Genomic DNA, 18198 nt, shown 5'->3' with positions numbered 1-18198 from the left:
GAGAGCTTCGCTATTCCTTAAATGCACACGAAAGTACCTTTGCTAGAAAGACCTGGACACTAGGAGCAGGGAATTTGTAGTTTGTGATGGGAAAACCAAATTCTACATATTTTCTATCCCACACAAAATCTATGTTATGTATTATTTCTAATTTCCAACCAATGATTCTCATTCCAGAAATATTTGAAATCATAATTTTCCAGCTGCAATAAAAAATAATTCTTAATTTCTTAGATTTCCTTTCAATGGGATGCATGTGGATAATTTGTACCTGTGAATGAACCTATGGCTGAGAGTACTTGGCTATTTCAAAATGGAGGGTAGCTGGTGAAGGTACTGATTTCGTAATAAAGCACTCAAAATACTTTTATACATGCACACAGAAAAAGAGGATTTGGCTGCGTTATAATTACCAAAATGATGGCAGTTATTCCCCTTTTGAATTTAGATTTCTGAGTTTGTTTCCTGATTATCTAATGTAGTAAATGATACTGGCAGGTGTGCTCACCCTCTCCTTCCTGAATCAGTGCTTGATGACAGTTCCAGTGCAGTGCTCTCCTTGGTCTTTAACCCTCAGGCAGTCCTCCCTACCCCAGCTGTAAGACTTGCTTACTGACCAGGGAGATCCACAGCTCACCACCCACTCTCATCTGCACATGGTCCCACCCACTCATTTATGCCTTCCTCTTGTGCCCCCTTGGATGGCCAGGGCTAAAGCCTTACTTGACTCAAGCTTTTGGGTCAGTGACTACATGAATATACAAGTCTACTCCTTTGGTAAAAGTGAAAAACTCCTCACATTTTCCTCTCTTTTAAAATCTTCAATTCAACAAGTATTTATTGAACACCTACCTTGTGTATAGTTATGGACATGAGTAAGAAAGAGTCCCTGATCTTAAGGAGATTTAAAATATAAGAGTAGACAAATAATGAACCAGTGCATAAGTAGTTCATTCATTCAACAAATATTTGGTGAGTATTTCTATGCCAGGCCTTGTCTCAGCATTTGGGATATATTGATGAATGAGACAGACAAGGTCCCTGCATTCAGAGAGCCTATAATCCAGAAAGGGAGAGAGAGAATTAACCAAACAGTGACAGTAAGGGGTAATAAGTGATTTGATGGGGGTGGGGAGGATGGGGTGCTCTGGGACCTCCAAGCCAAGGAAGCTACTTTAATCAACTGGGTCTTAAGTGAGATTCAAAGGAAAGAAACCAGATATGATTGGGGATGGAGGGGCAGAGATCAGAGGATGCTTCAAGGAGTATTTGAAAAACAATCTATGAAAGATTGATGAATCATAGCAGGAGGAGAGCATTTTTGGTGGAGGGGATAGCATGAGCAACACATGGAGGTGGGAAAGCAGAGAATGTGTTCAGTAAATACAGAGACATCTGGACTGGTTAGAATACAGTGGGTACACCCAGTTGTGGAGCCAACACTGTTAACAGAGTTACAGAACAAATCGTTTTTAAATTTATGTCAAAAATCTTTAAAAATGAGTCAAATCTAAAGAAAGGTGGCTAGAATACTATTATAAATCTCCATATACACTTCTGTTAGATTTTCCAATTCTCAGTATTTTACTACATTCTCTCTCTCTGTGTGTACACACATACATGTATGTATATGCTTATGTATTTGTAAAGGAAAAACTCAGCTTTTTCCCTTTCTATGTAATGAAAAACACAATTCTTACCTACTGTGTCTTTCTTTATCCTGTGTGTCTCTTTTACCTTCACAGAGAACACTTCACTTCTCACCAAATATGTGGAGGATTTTCTTCGTACCAAGCAATTCTCTGCAACATAATTTAACTCGATTCTGATACCATCTACCCGAAGACAGCGTCAGATCCCACAGGTTAAGGGCTCAGTCCCACAAGACTGAGTCCTCTTAGCCCACACACACACTTGAGACACCAGTTGCAGGCCCGGGTTATCACCTGAGCTTCAGATCCACCAGCTGTAGGTCGGAGGTTCCAGTGACCCCTTCCTTGGGTTCAATTAATTTGCTAGAGCGACTCACAGAACTCAGGGAAACACTTGCTTACATTTGCCAGTTTATTATAAAAGGATATGATAAAGGATATAGATGAACATCCACATGGAAGAGGTGCATAGGGCGAGGTATGTGTGAAGGGACGTGGAGCTTCCATACTCTCTCTGAGTGTGCTGCTCTCCTAGCACCTCCATGTGTTCACCAACCCACAGGTTCCCCAAACCCACTACCATTAGAATTTTGTAGAGGCTTCCTCACATAGGCACAATCAATTGTTAACTCTCATCTCCAGCCCCTCTCTTCTCTCTGGAGGATGGCCGGGGGTGCGGGGTGAAGCTGTAAATTCCAAACTTCTAATTATGGCTTGGTCTTTCTGGTGACCAGCCCCCATTCAGGAGCCATCCAGGAGCCCACCCAGGGTCACCTCCTTCGAACAAAAGATGCTCCTAGTGTTCTTATCATTTAGGAAATTACAAGGGTTTTAGGAGTTCTGTGCCAGGAACTGGGGGCAGAGACCAATACATATTTATGTACATCTATATATAATTTTTTGTTATTGTTGTTGTCACTGAACCATTTGACAGTAAGTTGTAGATACCATGACTCTGTGTCTATCTCCTATAACCAAACAAATAGGATTTTATTTGTACTTACCCATTTACATTAACAAAAATAACTTATTAAAAGATAGCTCAACTGCCTCCTACCCCATGACATTCATCATGCACATTTTCACACCCCACCCCCTCCAGCCTCAAGTTTCCTTTAGGGTAGTTTCATCTCCACCTGCATCTTTCTGAGCCTTGAAATGAACAGCTGCCGAGTAGCCAGGTTGCTTGGAGAAAAGGAACAAATTTAAACAACTCCAAAGTCGTTTGCAGTCTCCACTGGCTTGGAGCAGACAGGGCCATCTGTGCTTTCTGCTCATATCTCAGGACCCGAAAGAAAGTATTCTGATGCTTAGGAGAAAATGACATAAAATTAATCCATCCTACTCTCAGAGATCATAATGAAACTGAAGAAGAGGTACAAAATCAATGCATTCTTATTATAATTTCCAGATTGCCATCTTCCCGTTTGTTCAGATGTGAGTCTGATGGCTCAAATTGGTCTTTGGAATATTTAAGGAGCTTTTTTGGTCCCTTAATATTGGCTTATCAGTTCCAGTAATTTTACCTCCCAGAGTGAAATTGGCTGCTAACACTTGGAGGAAATCCGTGCTGTATTTTTTGGTAAGTTTTGCTGATCGTCACCCACCAGGCTACAGTAAATGTGCTTCTGGTTTATTAGGAAGACAGCTGTGGAGACTGGATGCTTTATCACAAAACTTCTGGTCATTCCAGGAGCTCTTCCCCAGCAGAGAGAGCCTTTGTCAAGCATTTATCTATTTTTCTTCCTGCACAATGCCTTAGATCTCCTGTTTAGAGGCAGTCTTCCCATTTGGCTTCTGGGATAAAAGAGAAAAATCAGGCCTGCAATAAGCGATCCTTTTATTCCTCCTTCAAGGCCATGTGTGTGGGTTTCATAGACATTAAGAAGCAAGAGAATGGTAGAAAGAAAATATGACTGAGTTTGAAGACCCAATCCCATTTTTCAAGTGTTGCAAAGTAATAATTGGAATGTGCATCTATATTCTGTTTACAAAACTTTATTGTAAAATAATATACATTATTTTTTAAATGATGGAAAATACAGAATAAAATAATAGTCCATAATTCTACCAACTAAAAATAATTATTTTTAACAACTTAATATTTCCTGTCAGTCTTTACTTTGTGAATTTTAAACATAGAAGTGAAAATATATTACATATAACATTTTTAAGATCAAATTTTCACTTAACATTACATAAACTCTTAATAAACATCTTTTTTAGAGTTTACATAATATCTTATGGATGTCTGTAATTTACTTTGTCATTTCTTATTTCAGGCAGCTAGTTTGCTTCCTCGTTGTTCTGGTTTGTTTTGTGTTTCCTATAAAGATTGCAATGAGTATTCTTATGCAAAAAGCTTTTATCAGATCATTTTCTTGGGATGGATTTCAATAAGTTAAATTACTGGGTCAAAAGGTAGGAACATTGTAAAGGCTATCTATGTTTGCCTTCAGAGAGTTTTAAGAAATGCTCTACCAGAACAGTTTATACTCCCACTGGCAGTATATAAGAATGCTTATCTCACTGAACACTTGCCAGAACTGAATATTACTTTAAAAATATTTTTTAATTTAATAGGTAAAGAAAAAATGCAATCTTATTTTAAATTGCAATTCTTTGCTTACTAGTGAGTTTGAACAATTTTCCATGTTTGTTAACAATTTGTGTGTGTGTGTGTATTTTTTTTTTAATATCTTTATTGGAGTATAATTGCTTTAAAGTGGTGTGTTGGTTTCTGCTGTATCACAAAGTGAATCAGCTATACGTATACATATATCCCCATATCCCCTCCTTCTTGCGTCTCCCTCCCACCCTCCCTATCCCACCCCTCTAGGTGGACACAGAGCACCGAGCTGATCTCCCTATGCTATGTGGCTGCTTCCCACTAGCTATCTATTTGACATTTGCTAGTGTATATATGTCCATGCCACTCTCTCACTTCATCCCAGCTTACCCCTCGCCCTCCCCGTGTCCTCAAGTCCATTCTCCACGTCTGCGTCTTTATTCCTGTCCTGCCCCTAGGTTTGTGTGTATTTTTTGTTAATGTCCACAAGCTTTTAACCTACTAGTCTCAGTGTTTTTCTAAATTATTTGGATGATATCAGGAGTAACCACTGTTTGTTGTACATTTTCCCAGTTCAAAAGCCTTTTACATAATTTTTATGCAGTTTTAAAATTTCATGTTGTCAAATTTTCTTTTTCTTTTAATTTTTAAATTGCTTTTAATCTTAGAAAGTCCTTTCTTTTCTAGAGATGCATGAGATACTACTTTGTATTTCCACTGAGTTTTGTTATGGATTTTTTTTTAACATATTTCATTCTATCTACCTTTTAATGTGGTGAATGATTTGGATTGAGATGCCAAATGAACTTTTTCCCAAATAGTTAACCAATGGCTCCAGCAATATTTATTGACTAATCCTGCCCTCCCAACTAAACTGAGATACTCTTTTTATCATGTATTAAATTCTTACATAGACCTGGGTCTGTTCCTGAGTCTCCGTTCAGTTCCGCTGGTCTCTTTTTGTTGTCAGCATCACACTTTTTAATTTTCTTTTTCAAAAAAGCTGAAAACCTTTTTAAACTATTTGTTGTAACAGAGGAATTTTAGAATAATTTTTTCGAGTTCCAAAGAAAACCTATTGGTGTTTTTGTTGAAATGGTTAAACCTATACATGAATCCAGCCTTCTTCAAGATTCCAAGTTAATTTTTATTTCATCAGTTCATGTTATGATCAGAACTACTGATTCATAAATTAAACAGTAATACAAATTTTCAGATCACTTGGTGTATCCCAATTGTTTGGAAAGAACTCTAAAATGGAGTGTTTCAAGTTCCCTAGAATTTAAATTATTAATTGATCATTAATGACAAAGTCTGTCTCTGGGTCTATATTAGACAAAACGTAGAAACTGGTTGAATGTAAGTCAATGGATGAATGAATGAGATTGCAGATGGGCCATGAAAAACAAAAGATCTGGCTTACCAGAGGCCTTCAGTGCCATTTGGGCAGAGTGACTGTTACTTGGAAATCCCTGATTTCAAGTCTGATAGTATCTACCAGTGGTTCCCCATGTATGATACAGAGATCAGAAACTAAATATTTATTGAACTATACTAGGCATTTTGCTAGGTGCTTTTCATGTGTTATCTAACAGAAGAAAAAAAGGTAGAAGAAAGTAAGAGACTTGCCAGAAGTCATGGAGTTTGTAAGAGGTAGAGCCAGACACAAATTCGCCTTGCTTGGTCTGTAGAGTCTTTGCAATCTGTTTCTGTTCCTATAGCCTATGCATGAGCAGGTCAAATGAATCAGTTCTTAAAGAAGGTTATTTCACCTCTTTTAATTTTAATGTGTCAAAAACAGCAAAGGAAGTAACATCTTAGAAATAGAGTCCCACTAATGATTATTTATTCTTGGAAAAGACCCAAAGATTAATCTTTTGTCCCTATTACATGGAAGTAGATCCACAAAGACGTGGGTCACAAGTCTACCAGGGGTGTGCTTGGGGACCAGAGGACTTTGCATAGATTAAAGTCCAGTCCATATCAATTGTGATTGCATAGACATGTCTCATGAAGGCTTGACCTGGCATCTAGTCTTAACAAGAGCAGACCTTCTTTTATCTACTTTCCACTCTGCCGCTCTCCATCCAGGCAAGATAGTCTAATTATGGCATATGCAGGATTATGAACTGTGGTTTACTCTTCCTAAAAAAAAAAAATGACATTAATGTTGCTGTAATCATTCTTTAGCTGCATGTATTAGAGAGTCCTTCCCCAGAGCCCCAAACACTTTGCAAATACGATCTCATTAACCTACACGCCAGCCCTCTGTGGTAGGTCAACCGTCTTGGCGGCATTCGGGAATTGAATTATGCAAAGAGAAAGTGGTCTTTTCAGAGCTGCCTGTCAGCTGGGGATGGGATCAAAATTAACAAGGAATCTTAGAATTGTACAGGGCCCTAGATATCACCTGGTCCAAAATTCTTGTTAAATAAACAGGAAACTGAGGCCCAGAGGGACCATATCACTAAAATCCAGGATTCTCAATCATGGCTATTTGTTATCATCACCTGGGAAGCTTTAAAAATATGTACCCTTGTCCAAGTTCCCATCCAGACCAGTTTAATCAGTGTCTTTGGGAACTCCCTCCATGAATGGTTTTAAAAGCTTTGTAGATGATTCTAACGAGTAGCCAGAGTTGAGATTTAGGTGGACAAAAGCAAACCCAGGGACAAAAAAAAAAGCAAAACCAAAACCAAAAAAAAGCAAAACCAGGGACAAAAGCAAACCCAGTTAGGGATCTGTCCATGGCATCCCTTTTTCATTCTACGTCATACAGTTTGGCTTATGGCAAAAGTTCTTGAGGTTTTAACAATCCAGGCTGGCATCTTTGAAACGGGAAATATCTGTAATAATTTCATTGCTTTTCACTTCATTTCATCAGCAGAGACACATTGCAAAGCTGTGGCAACATGATGCTGAAGTAACTGTGTTATTCCACCAAGCCAGTCAATCAATCAGTCAGTTCACTGGACAAAATCAGTCAGATCAGTTGGTTGGCTGACTTAGCCATTTCAGGTAGAATGGTCTGGCTAGTTGTCTAAGTGTAGACATTACCTTTCTAGACCTTGCCTTTTACAGGAAGGTGTGATGATATTATATTCATGTGTTGTATTATTTTCTATCATAAGCTGTGTTCTGGGGAGCACTGGAGAGGCTCAGCATTAGCCTTGTAAAGGAATAAATGAAATCCTATCCTCTGGCATTATAGGGATTAGCGATTCAAGAGTTCCTCACTGTGCCCATAGTAAGTGCTTGATAAATGGTAGCAATTTTTATGCTCACATTGCCCTGGGATATTGTAGCGACCTAGACCCAGTTCCACACAGGCACACGTGCATGTGAGCGTCGTGCACACACACACACACACACACACACAGTGTACCAGTATGGAGCATGTTCTTAGATTTAGCTATTTGCAAACTTGGCTAAAGTTGAAGGTGGGAGGAAGAAACACAATCTATTCATACTTTCACCTCCAGGAAAAAAGCAGCTCTACAGAAAGTGGCCCTGATGGGGGAACTGGAAACACAAACAACATAAAGCTGTGTCTGAATCAGACAGTGCAGTTCCTCTTAATTTTTAGCCTTCTGTGAGGTACAGCTCTTGTGGGTCCCTTGGCTCCAGCTCCTTAGCCCGCTGGCTCCTGAAGCCAAAGCCCCTTGACCCCGGAACCTGGGATCACTGTTGTCCCTCAGCTCTGTAGTTCTGCATGTCCTTTTCAGTTTTATTATTTCTGACAATAAGCCAGTCTGATTGAAGTCCTGTCCAGTCCTGCCTGTGACCTGAGTCTCACTCAGTCTCACCTGAGTCCCCGAGTCGCTGTACAACCTCGGTTCTCCCCAGCCTCTGCATCACACAAGCAACAAAAATGCTCCCAGTTCCCAGGGCAGGCTGCTGGGGATCTGTCTAGACCTCTCTGGTTTCAACAACTAGACCTCTTCCTTCCTTCCCTGATGAAGTCTATTCCGTTCACTTGTCCACAGGAACATCCCCTCACTGCCTGCCTCTCACACACTCTAGCCCTTCTTGTCTCGAAACCCGTCAGGTGCTGTGGCACATGGCCAGGTCGTGAGCCATGTCCCTGAGGCACTCGGCAAGTTATCACTAGGCTCCTTGATCTAAACAGCTGTTTCACCATCAGATGGTTGGATGAACTGAGACAACTGAATTCGCGGTCCTTAAAGACAGGTCACAGCCTAAAGACCAGGCAGAGGCTCTGGAGCAAGTCTCTTATTGACTGTAATCACTGCTTGCTTTCAAGAAACTCTCTTACCTTCATAGAAATCCTTAATGGCTGCAACAAATGATGATGTGTTTCCATTTCTACAACTATGCTTACATGCCATGCCTAACCAATATTTTCATATACCAACACTTTCAATAAAGGCATGGACTCTAGTCTCACTTTAGTGAGAAAAATGTTTACAGAAGAGTACCAAAGAGGATCCTTGGTGACTTTGATCCCATTCTTTGGTGTAGGGCAGAGTTGGTTATGTAGTCCCAGACACCTTTTCAGCATATGGTAAAAAAGAAATCTATCAACTCTAAAATGTTCCCTGGGTGGATGAAATTCCTCTGAACTTTTCCTGTGCTTCCTAATATCAAGGGAATGGAAGATAAGGAGTAGTCAGAACCCATAGGGACGTGGTGATGGGGAGACCAGAGTAGGGGCCAGTGGTGGTTCATGGCTGCCATTCATACTAAATTCCTTTTTCTGCTGCAGGATTCATTTTTAGTCTCATCTGCTTTCTTTCTGGGTCTTAGCCTCACAGCCTGCACAAATTCATTTGCCTTGCTTCTTCTTTTACACGTTTTCCCATATCACATGGACTCATACCCGTGTAACTCTTCTTTGTTAATGCAAGGCTGTGTGAAAGGTTGTGGACAAATGGAACTTTTGTAAATCTAATCATCTTTCAAATGTACTCAGGAGCTTTCTATTTAACAGGAGTCAGGCTTGAGTCTTGCACAAAATGAAAAAGACTTTAGCAATCTCACTCACATACCAGTTTGTCTTCACTGAAAGGTTTTTTTTTTTTTTTAAATCATGAATTTTCTTAAAGCTCTGCCTGACTTTCCTGAAGCAATGAACAGGTGTCTGCAGTTTGTAGGACTTTGGTGTACTCTGCTGAAAGAGCTCTGATCTCCCCACTCCCCTCACTTACTACCCTTGCTTGTATCCGACACTTTTTACCTAACAGCACATGTGCACCCAGGTATTCTGCAGTTCTTGGAGGGAGGTAGGGCAGGTCGGGCTCATGCACAGCCATTCAAGAAATTTGTGGCAAGAATCTAGACCCTGTTTTCCTGATTTCTAAGCAAGTGCTTTTCCCTCTCTTCCTATACCGTCTCCCTATAGTAGGATTCACCCTACAATGTGATACTTCTTGTCAATGATTTAGAGCATGTTCACCTTGATCCCTCCTTTCTCCATCAGAGGCACATTCAAAACTGCTGTTGGTTGAAGATGCTGCCTTCTTGGATTCTTCACAGATCCTCTACTTGAACTACACTTTATAAACTAAAGCAGAAGGGAGCACTGGATCTCTTGCTAAACAATTGGGAGAATGGTTTAGGAGGCAGTATAACATAGTGGGATGGCTGGCTTGGGTTCTTGGGTTCAATCATGGTCTAATTAATTATTATCAGTGTGAACTTAGACCAGTTTCTAAACCTCTCTGAACCTCAGTTTCCTCATCTGTAAGATGGATATATTAATACAACCTCAGAAAGTTGTGAATATTAGAGAAAATGTGTATACAGCATGGTAGGTGCTGAATAAATAGAAATCATCATTATCCTTAGTGTTTACTAGAACTAAAGTTGTTTTGACCTCATCTTTGTTTTGTCCTTACCTCCCCACTTTGTCTACCCTTCTGTTTCCTGTTATACTGCTCTTTTGGTTTTCTGTTTTCTGTCTCCTCGCTCCCTAATTTCTTCCTCTCTCTCTCGCTCTCTCTCACATCTAACGTTATGGTATTCCCATTCTCTCTTCCATCAAAGGGTCATAAAATTTCAGATCTAAAACAGCTCTTGGATATTCTTGGATCCAGCTCCTGTGTGTCAGATGAGACAACTGAAGCCCAAGGAAATTGACATTTATACAAGGTCACCAGGGAGTGGAATCCTGGAGAACTCGGGTGGATGCTCAGCCTACCTGCTCCTTTATGACTCTGTCTCCGGGGGTGAACACGTGAGGGATGACTGTCCCCAAGGAGCCTAGTGAGGACAGGGGTGTTACAGTGCTCAGTCTCCCTATAGGACAGTGTTTTTCTTCTTTCCTTTCTAACCTCTCAGGAGCATTTTATATTTCAAAGTTCTTTGATAAAACAGCTACAAACTAGCTCATCTCCTGGGGCAGCACAACTCAGATGAGATTTCTCCTGAAACTTTCTTGTTGTTGAACTGGGGGTATTTAAAAAATTTTTTAGTCATTAAAAAAATCTACAGTTGCTCAGCAGGGACAGTACATCATGAATGAAAAGTAGTGGGCCTTTGATCTAATTTTGTGTGTGTCTGCTTTCTCAATAATAAATGGGCTTTTGTTATGAGACAAGTTGACACTTATTGAGTCTGCTTTTCATTGGTCTGTGGTGAGTTGGGAGCAGCTGAGGCTGTGTTCTCTTTTCTTAGTCCTATAGCAAGACTGTGACTTGACACCTAATTGGACATTGTTGCTTAGGCCCTTTCAATATTCCAGGCATTGAAGAGAGAGAAAATTGTGTTCCTTCCAGGAGAATAACATCCAAACTAAATGTCAGGTGACAGTTTAGCATAGTGGTGCCTGATATGAACTATTGATTATGATGCTGAAAAGAGAAAAGCACATCCCCGAGAAAACAGCAGGAAAAAATGGGGAGCCTAGAATGTAGCAGCTATCTTTAAGTCGGTGCCCTTGAGTAAAGACAGATGTCTTGCATTGGCTCAGATTTCTTTGAATCAGCCTGGAAATGGAGCCCAACGCCTCTACCATCAAAGGCAGCAGGAGTGATGATGTCAAAGCTGTTTTGAGTAATGTTAATGTTGAGGAGAATGGCTTACACAGGACGTCCATCTAGAATGTGGTTGGAGGGCACTCTGCAAAAGGGTCTGTGAGTAAGGACTTGGGGATCAGAACTGGCATAAACACATCAAAAAGGCTCATTTGTCTGTGTTCTCAAACAGGCGAGGTGAGAGGCAAAGGCACATGGAAGGCTGCTCTGGGGAGCGATAATTGTGTTTGGAGCCTTTCACTCCAGTGCAGGTCACCGGTTCGGTTCAAACCCAAACTGCTGGAATTGTTACGACTTGATGCCTGATGGGAAATCAGGTCCTGGCTTTCATTCGGCTTCCTAAAAGTAGTCCCTGTAATTGGTCTCCTTTCCTAGAAGACTGCCGAAGGCTGGGAAGGGTGACAGGCACAGAACTGTTCTGAGGCCAGGAGGGGGTTCTGCTGGGATGGGGAGGGGAATACATGCTGGGCGGGCACAGAGAGGAAAGGCAGTGCAGTGGAGGGAGGAAAATGCTTTACTCCTCTGGTCCCTGAAAATGCAAGGGTTGCTGGGATCCTGGGGCCAGGCTGTAGGCATACCAGCTTGGGGACATGGGACAGAGAGTTGGACTGAGTCCCATGAAGAAACTCATGTCTGACCCACAAGCCTCTTTGTCTCTCTCTAGTTCACCTCTAGCACAATTCCAGGTAGTCCTAATCTAATTTCAGAGGATGAGAGTGTAACTTGTGAGCTAGCTTCCGAATCCCTTGTTTAAACCTCCAACCTTTCAGGTATTAGGCTATTGTAAAGCCTAGGCTCTTGCAAAGCAAAAGTTTTGGCTCTTAGATTTCAACTGCTTTTCTTGGTTTTTCTACTACTGTCACCCCTTTCCTGATGCAGTGAATGGGGAAAGGCGGGTGTCAATAGGTAAGAGGAAATATATGGAATAAAAAACACATCAGTTATTATCTCGAACTATCATGCTGCTCCACTTCATTATATGTGTTTCTTTCAAGAATAACCCTATTCCTGGGCTTTTGAAGCCTGCACCCAGGTCAATCTGTGGACCCGCCTATGGGTCCATTGGCTTCTTGTCAAGGAGAAATTCTCCCTGTGGGCAATTCACAAATCCAAAAAGCCCTGCAAAGGTCTATTTTGCAGAGTGAAATAGGGGACAGAGGAAAGAGCCCATGAGAAACCTGGCTGGGTCTAATATTCTATGGCTCACAACATTTTGGTCACAGGATAGATGAGAGGGAAAAAACTCAATACAGCTCACCACCCATCATAATAAGTAGGCAGTGTCATTTTTATATAGATGAGAAAATTTATTTGTTTGATTTGCGTATTGTAATGATTTCATGTCACTTTGCAGATGATCTGTTTCTAAAAAGTGTGCCTAGCGTGTCAACTGCGTGATCTTGGGCACATTCTCTCTCCTCCCTGGAGGTGGGAGCCTGGCTTCTGACCTGGAAGGCCCATGGGAGAGTGGGGAGACTGGTGTGCTGCAGTTATTGGTAAGCTTGGAAGAAGCCTAGAGAGGAGTTTCCACTTGTCTCTGGAACACAGGATTTGTGCAAAAGCTTACATGATGGAGTATATTTCTTTGAGGGACTGGCCCTGCCAAGGCAGAAGGTGGGATGGAAAACAAGGGTAGTGTTCTCAAGAACAAGTTGCCACATTTGTGCTCAGTCCCAGAAGGAGGTGGATGTGTTTTAAGTATTTGTATGTATGTTTGTCCTTCATTACACCTTGAACTCCCTGGGGGTAGTATCAGAATCATCTCTGTTTCCTTCATCCCTGGTGGCTGCCAGACACATAGTAGATACACAGAAATTACCTTTGTTAAGAGTGAGTAAAGGGGGAGAACAGAGCGTGGGGTAGTTCTATCTTTTCTGAAGATGATGCTTGGCTGCCTTGGCATATTTTTAGTCAGTTCCTACCTGGGCTGCTCTTCAAACTACACTTAAGCATCTAGAAAGTCATCAAAAAAATTTTGCTGAGTACGCAAGAAACAGATCTTAAAAATTAGAACTTAGGTTTCCATGTGATGATAAGGTTAACGCTTAGTCCATGGAAAGGACGTTGGATGTATTTGAAGAATCTCTCGCCATCCTCACCTTCCTCAAGAAACGTGGGCTCTTCCTTGTGGCGTCTGTTCCCGCTACAATCCTCCGGTTGTGCTAACGTGAACCATTCACTTCAGCCGAGGTTGGTGCTCAGATCTCCCCTAGGTGTCCAAGGATTAGCTTTCCACACCTGGCTCCCTCCTGCATGCTCCTGACCCCACATGAACCTGTCATGTTGCAGTTAGTCCCAATCAATAGTCTTTTAAAATGAGCTTTGCCCTTTGAAAGCCAGCCCTAAGCACTTTGCATTCCTTTCCTGTTTGAAAAGTTCATTTTTGTTCTCTGCTTAGTTCTAAAAATACCCAAGTGAGTGGGAGGCCCAAGCCATGCAGTTCAAAGCCGTTCCAGTAGGTGAGGGTCACAAGGGCTTCACAATGAACTCGCTGAGGTGAATCCATCACCTTCACAGCTTCAGGAAATGAGCTTTGTGAAAGACAAAGTAAGAAGGTGAGCATTCCGTCACCTGGCATTCTCAACTCGATGGAAGACAGGAGGGCACAGAACAAGATCCTGAAAGTTGTTGAGATGCCTGAGTCGAAAAGGGCTGTGACATGTCTTGAATTTTTTTTTCCAAGATAGATGCAGTGTTTAGACGGTATTGACTGCAAGTCAACTGATAATCTTCAGTCTGTGTTTTTGAGTGTGTGTGTGGAAATGAGGAGTCGATACCCATTGTCTTCAGGGCTGGGATTCTTGATCCACAATTGATGCTGGTTATTTGTTTCTCAGCATTCTCAAGATCAAGGAGTCTTATCCAAAAGCCCCATAAATGAAAGACTGTTTCTGGGTGTGAGTGAAGTGATATACTTGTCCCCTTTACTTATAGTTGTGTCAAAGTGGGTAGCAGAGGCCTGATCTCTGTTTTGACTCCACGTCCTTGGAGAATAAAGGCACGGTGAGATACATGCTATTCAAACACTAAGCTTTTTACACTCTGTTTATCTGATTCTTCTAATTAAAGTTACCTTCTACACTTGATTGGTTTTTAAAGCCCAATATTTAGCAATTAAACCTTCTTTATTCTAACAGCTGGGTGGCACTTTCCTGAGTGATTTAGCACATGATGTATTATCTGCTAAACCAAGAACTGGCTTCCTTGGAGAGCTTCTCTTGCAGAATTTAATGCTTGGGTGGCCACTATGAACACCCACTGAGGAATCTGTAGACAGAATTGTGTGGATTCAGCTCAGGAGTCCATGGAGCAGGTGTGGGGAGATCCTTGACTTGAATTAGAATGGGGAGACCTGATTTAATGCCCGATGAGGCCACTTTTCTAGAGCTCCCTCAAGGTCTTCGAAGGTGTGCTTTATCCATGTCTACGAGTCATAGCCAGAGAAGCAGGGCAGGTGTTGGTAGGGAAGCTGGCCTGCCCCCACCATCACAGAGGGAGCTTAGCCCTGCCATCCCGGCGCTGAGCTAAGCCTCCCTGGTGTGCAGAGTGCTTGATGGGAGGATGCTGGCAGATCATCTCCACTTGGTCCTTCCTGAGAGCCCAGTCAGACCACCACAAGGCTTTCCTTTATTCCAAGTCCTCTCAGACAGGAAGACCTGCGATAGGACATGCAGGGAGTGGAGGGGTGCCAATGTCGTAATCATAACCTCTCCCCTCACCTCACAAGAGTGGACTCTATTTCCTAGTCATATTTGTTAGGTTTTTGAAGGACAGAGTTTTAGTGTCATCTTTGCCAGGGAAACCGAGAGGAGGCTGTTGTGGAGATGGCAGCCGTTTTACAGAGAAAGGATCAGTGTGTTTACCTCTTCCTCCCTGCCTGGCTCCTGCTGCCCTCCCAACAGACACACACACGTGCACTCACACACAAATGTAAACACATGCACACGCATACATGCAGGCACACATGCACACACATACAACCTTGCGTCTTCAAAGCCAGTGAACCTGAGCTGTCTGGAAATGCACACGTACTGTCATTCTGGCCTGTTCTCACTCTGGTGGGAGGACGTCTTCTCCAAGTCTAGCATTTGTGCCGAAGTTTATTCAGTGACAGTGGCCCTTCCTGGGAACCTCGTCCAACCACAAAAGGTGTTCTTTGTTTATTTGAGAGTGTTTTCAGTCTTTTATCCTCACATATGAGTCCACAGTGATGCTTAAGGGAGGCTAAATTACTGCCACCAAGCTGATCTGATTCACCATGAGGTGATTAGCTCTGCCACCTGACAGCAAGGACTGTGGGGCACATCTTGATATATTTGTATTTCCTGTACTGTGAATGCAAATGATTTAAGGTTTTTTCTAGACTTTTTATCCTTTGCTGAGGACTCCCCTGGGGAGGATAACTGGAACTGTTGAAGACCCAGTGTAGTCATTCTGGCACGTTTGTAAGCTTCCTGTGTGACACCTCTGTGCCTGGAGTTGAGGTGTCCTCCTGCTACTGGAGCCCTTCTGCATCTGAGTTCACTGTTTTCACAAGGTGGAAGACTGGGCTGGTGTGCAGGGATGGCACGGAAAGCAAGGGGCCTGTAGGAATGTTCTGGGAACTTCTGGCTGAGATGGTTCTGGGTGAGCTCACAAGCTTAGGGCAGTCAGAGCTGGAAAGGTCTCTAGTCCCTCCCTACTCAAAGTGTGGCCTGAGGACCAGAGAAATGAACATCATCCAGGAGCTTGGCAGCCCGCAGTATCGTAGCCCCCAGCCTAGGCGTGCCGAATCAGAATCTGCATTTTCATAAGAGCCCCCAGTGATCTGCAGGCATGTGAAAGAAAGCGGCCAGTCAGCTCCCTCATCTTATGGGCTATTCTAATAACTGTCCCTCTGAGATATATTGTACTGAGAAAATGTCTACATGGGGAATGGAAAGGAAGCAAGACAGCAGAAATTTGCAGTGTGGAACTCTGACTCTGGGGTCTCTGGGCAGCAGAAGGACCAAGGAACCCAGAGATAGGCAAAGAGATAGACAGTGGCATGAGAGGGTGCAGAGGGAAGGTCTGAGTGGACACAGACTTCCTTGACATCCCTTTCTCCTCTTCTCCTTCCCCATAAAGCCGCTGCCACTAACCTCGTGGGTGCCCACTTCTAGGCTGGGTGATGATTTTAAGAGACCTTGGTCTCTAAGAGTTTTATGGTGTGCTCATTTGTCCACTCCTGCCAAAGAACTAAAAGTAAAATAACAGTAAGCTGTAAAACAGGTATGAAAAGTCTAATGAAATTCTGGTTCTCCCATCAATGAATACTTTGATCTTTGCTTTAAAATAGCAAATGCGAGTTTCACGTGTGAGCCCCAGCTTTGCTGGTGCCCTAGGCACATCACTGGGGAGTCAGACCCTGCCCAATGCACCCTCATCCTGCCCTTGCGGTGGTTTGAGGAGACTCATTCCTGACACTAGATGAGACTAAGGTCCCAGCTCTGTGGCTCCCTCCCAGTGACAGAGCCACTTACCAGTAGATTGGGGACCAGAACCTGGTTTCTGGGTTCCACTTGTTGAGGCGTTTCTACTCAGGTCACCAGTAATCCTAGGTCCACCTCGGCACAGCCGGCGCCCTGAAGGAATCATGAAAATAATGTTGACTTCCAGGGCTTGACACAAACTAGGACCTGTTTTGAGTTTATCCACATCTTGGTGTCTGGGAGTTCTCTAGTCTTTGAAAATCATGTGACTTTTTCAAAATGATCAAGAATTTGTGAAACACCCTATGAGGCCAACACTTTTCTTGTCGTAACCTTTATGGTTCTCCTTCAAGGCAACACTTTCTCACTAAAACTTTGAATTATAGCAATTGCTCATTCTCATATCCATTGGACTGTTACTATATTCCAGCCAGGAGGCTAAGCAGCTCTACTTAATTAATTTAATCCTACAATAGCCTATGGTTCAGTACTACTATTATCCCCATTTTACAGATTAAGTAACTGTCTCAAGGTCACTCAGTTAGTAGGTGGGGAAGCAGCGATTTGAACACAAAGAAATCTATCCAGATGAGCCTAAGCTATTAACCACTGTGTTATCATCCATTAAAGGTATATGGAGCCCTTCTCTCTCTCTCTCTCTCTCTTTTTTTTTTTCACCTCTGCTTTGGTTTTTTTGCAGGGGAGGGAGACTACTCATATCCTACATGGTGGAACTGGCTTCCAACTATGAGTAAGAGGTTTGGGATATAACATCTCAGTCCTCCATCTCATTCTTCCATGTGGTATTCAGCTACTTGGGAGAGGTTTCCTTCTCTCCTAGTGGCATGACTATCTCCAGTTTCTTTGGTTAGCAAAATAACAAGACTATGTCACTTTCCTTTAGGTCAAGTGTTTTGGTAACAGAAATAGTCAGCTTCAGTGAAACATTACCCTGACTTCCAAGTTAGAGAATGGTTTTGTTCACAGATTTCATCAAAACCTGAGGGTTAGAAAGGATTTCAAAAGCCCTTCTGTCCAAATTCCTATCTAATTTATGACTCCCCTTTATAACTTTCCACCAAGCATCATGTTGTATTTTGGTTTATCTTTTAATCAGTCAAAGGTGGCCTTGTTGACACTTTGAATGATTAAAATAAAAAATCTATTCCTTTGCCTTGTTCAGATCTTCAATCTGGCTTTCTTTTCTTGTCTCCATCTTTTCTCTTCTTAGAACCTATTTGTCTGCTTGACATGAACATCCAAGTTAATTACATCCAGAAATAAATCCCTTCTTTCAATTATAGAATGATTAACTGTGTAAATTTAAATTAACCCATCACCAAGTCAGAATTTTGAAATCATCTTTTTGGCAACTCTTTGGTGAAGCTTGTTTCATCTACTGATTTTTCTTGGGAGTACAATTAATACCGTCCATTTTCAAAGAGAGGCCGTATATACACAACCAAAGTCATTTAATTGTTGTCTCCAGTTTTTCTATTTCTCTTTTGGCCTGAAGAGCTGTACCTTTTGTA

General features: G+C 42.1%; 1 protein-coding gene across 1 annotated transcript in view; it reads left to right on the top strand.

Moving 5' to 3' along the window:
- ALK (ALK receptor tyrosine kinase) overlaps positions 1-18198 on the top strand; it is a 756061-nt gene that overhangs the window by 135718 nt on the left and 602145 nt on the right. The window lies entirely within an intron of this gene.

The sequence above is a fragment of the Eubalaena glacialis genome, chromosome 14 (assembly GCF_028564815.1).
Source record: "Eubalaena glacialis isolate mEubGla1 chromosome 14, mEubGla1.1.hap2.+ XY, whole genome shotgun sequence".
Taxonomy (NCBI): Eukaryota; Metazoa; Chordata; class Mammalia; order Artiodactyla; family Balaenidae; genus Eubalaena; species Eubalaena glacialis.
Note: the sequence above shows the minus strand (reverse complement) of the source record. Positions and strands in the feature narration are given on the sequence as shown.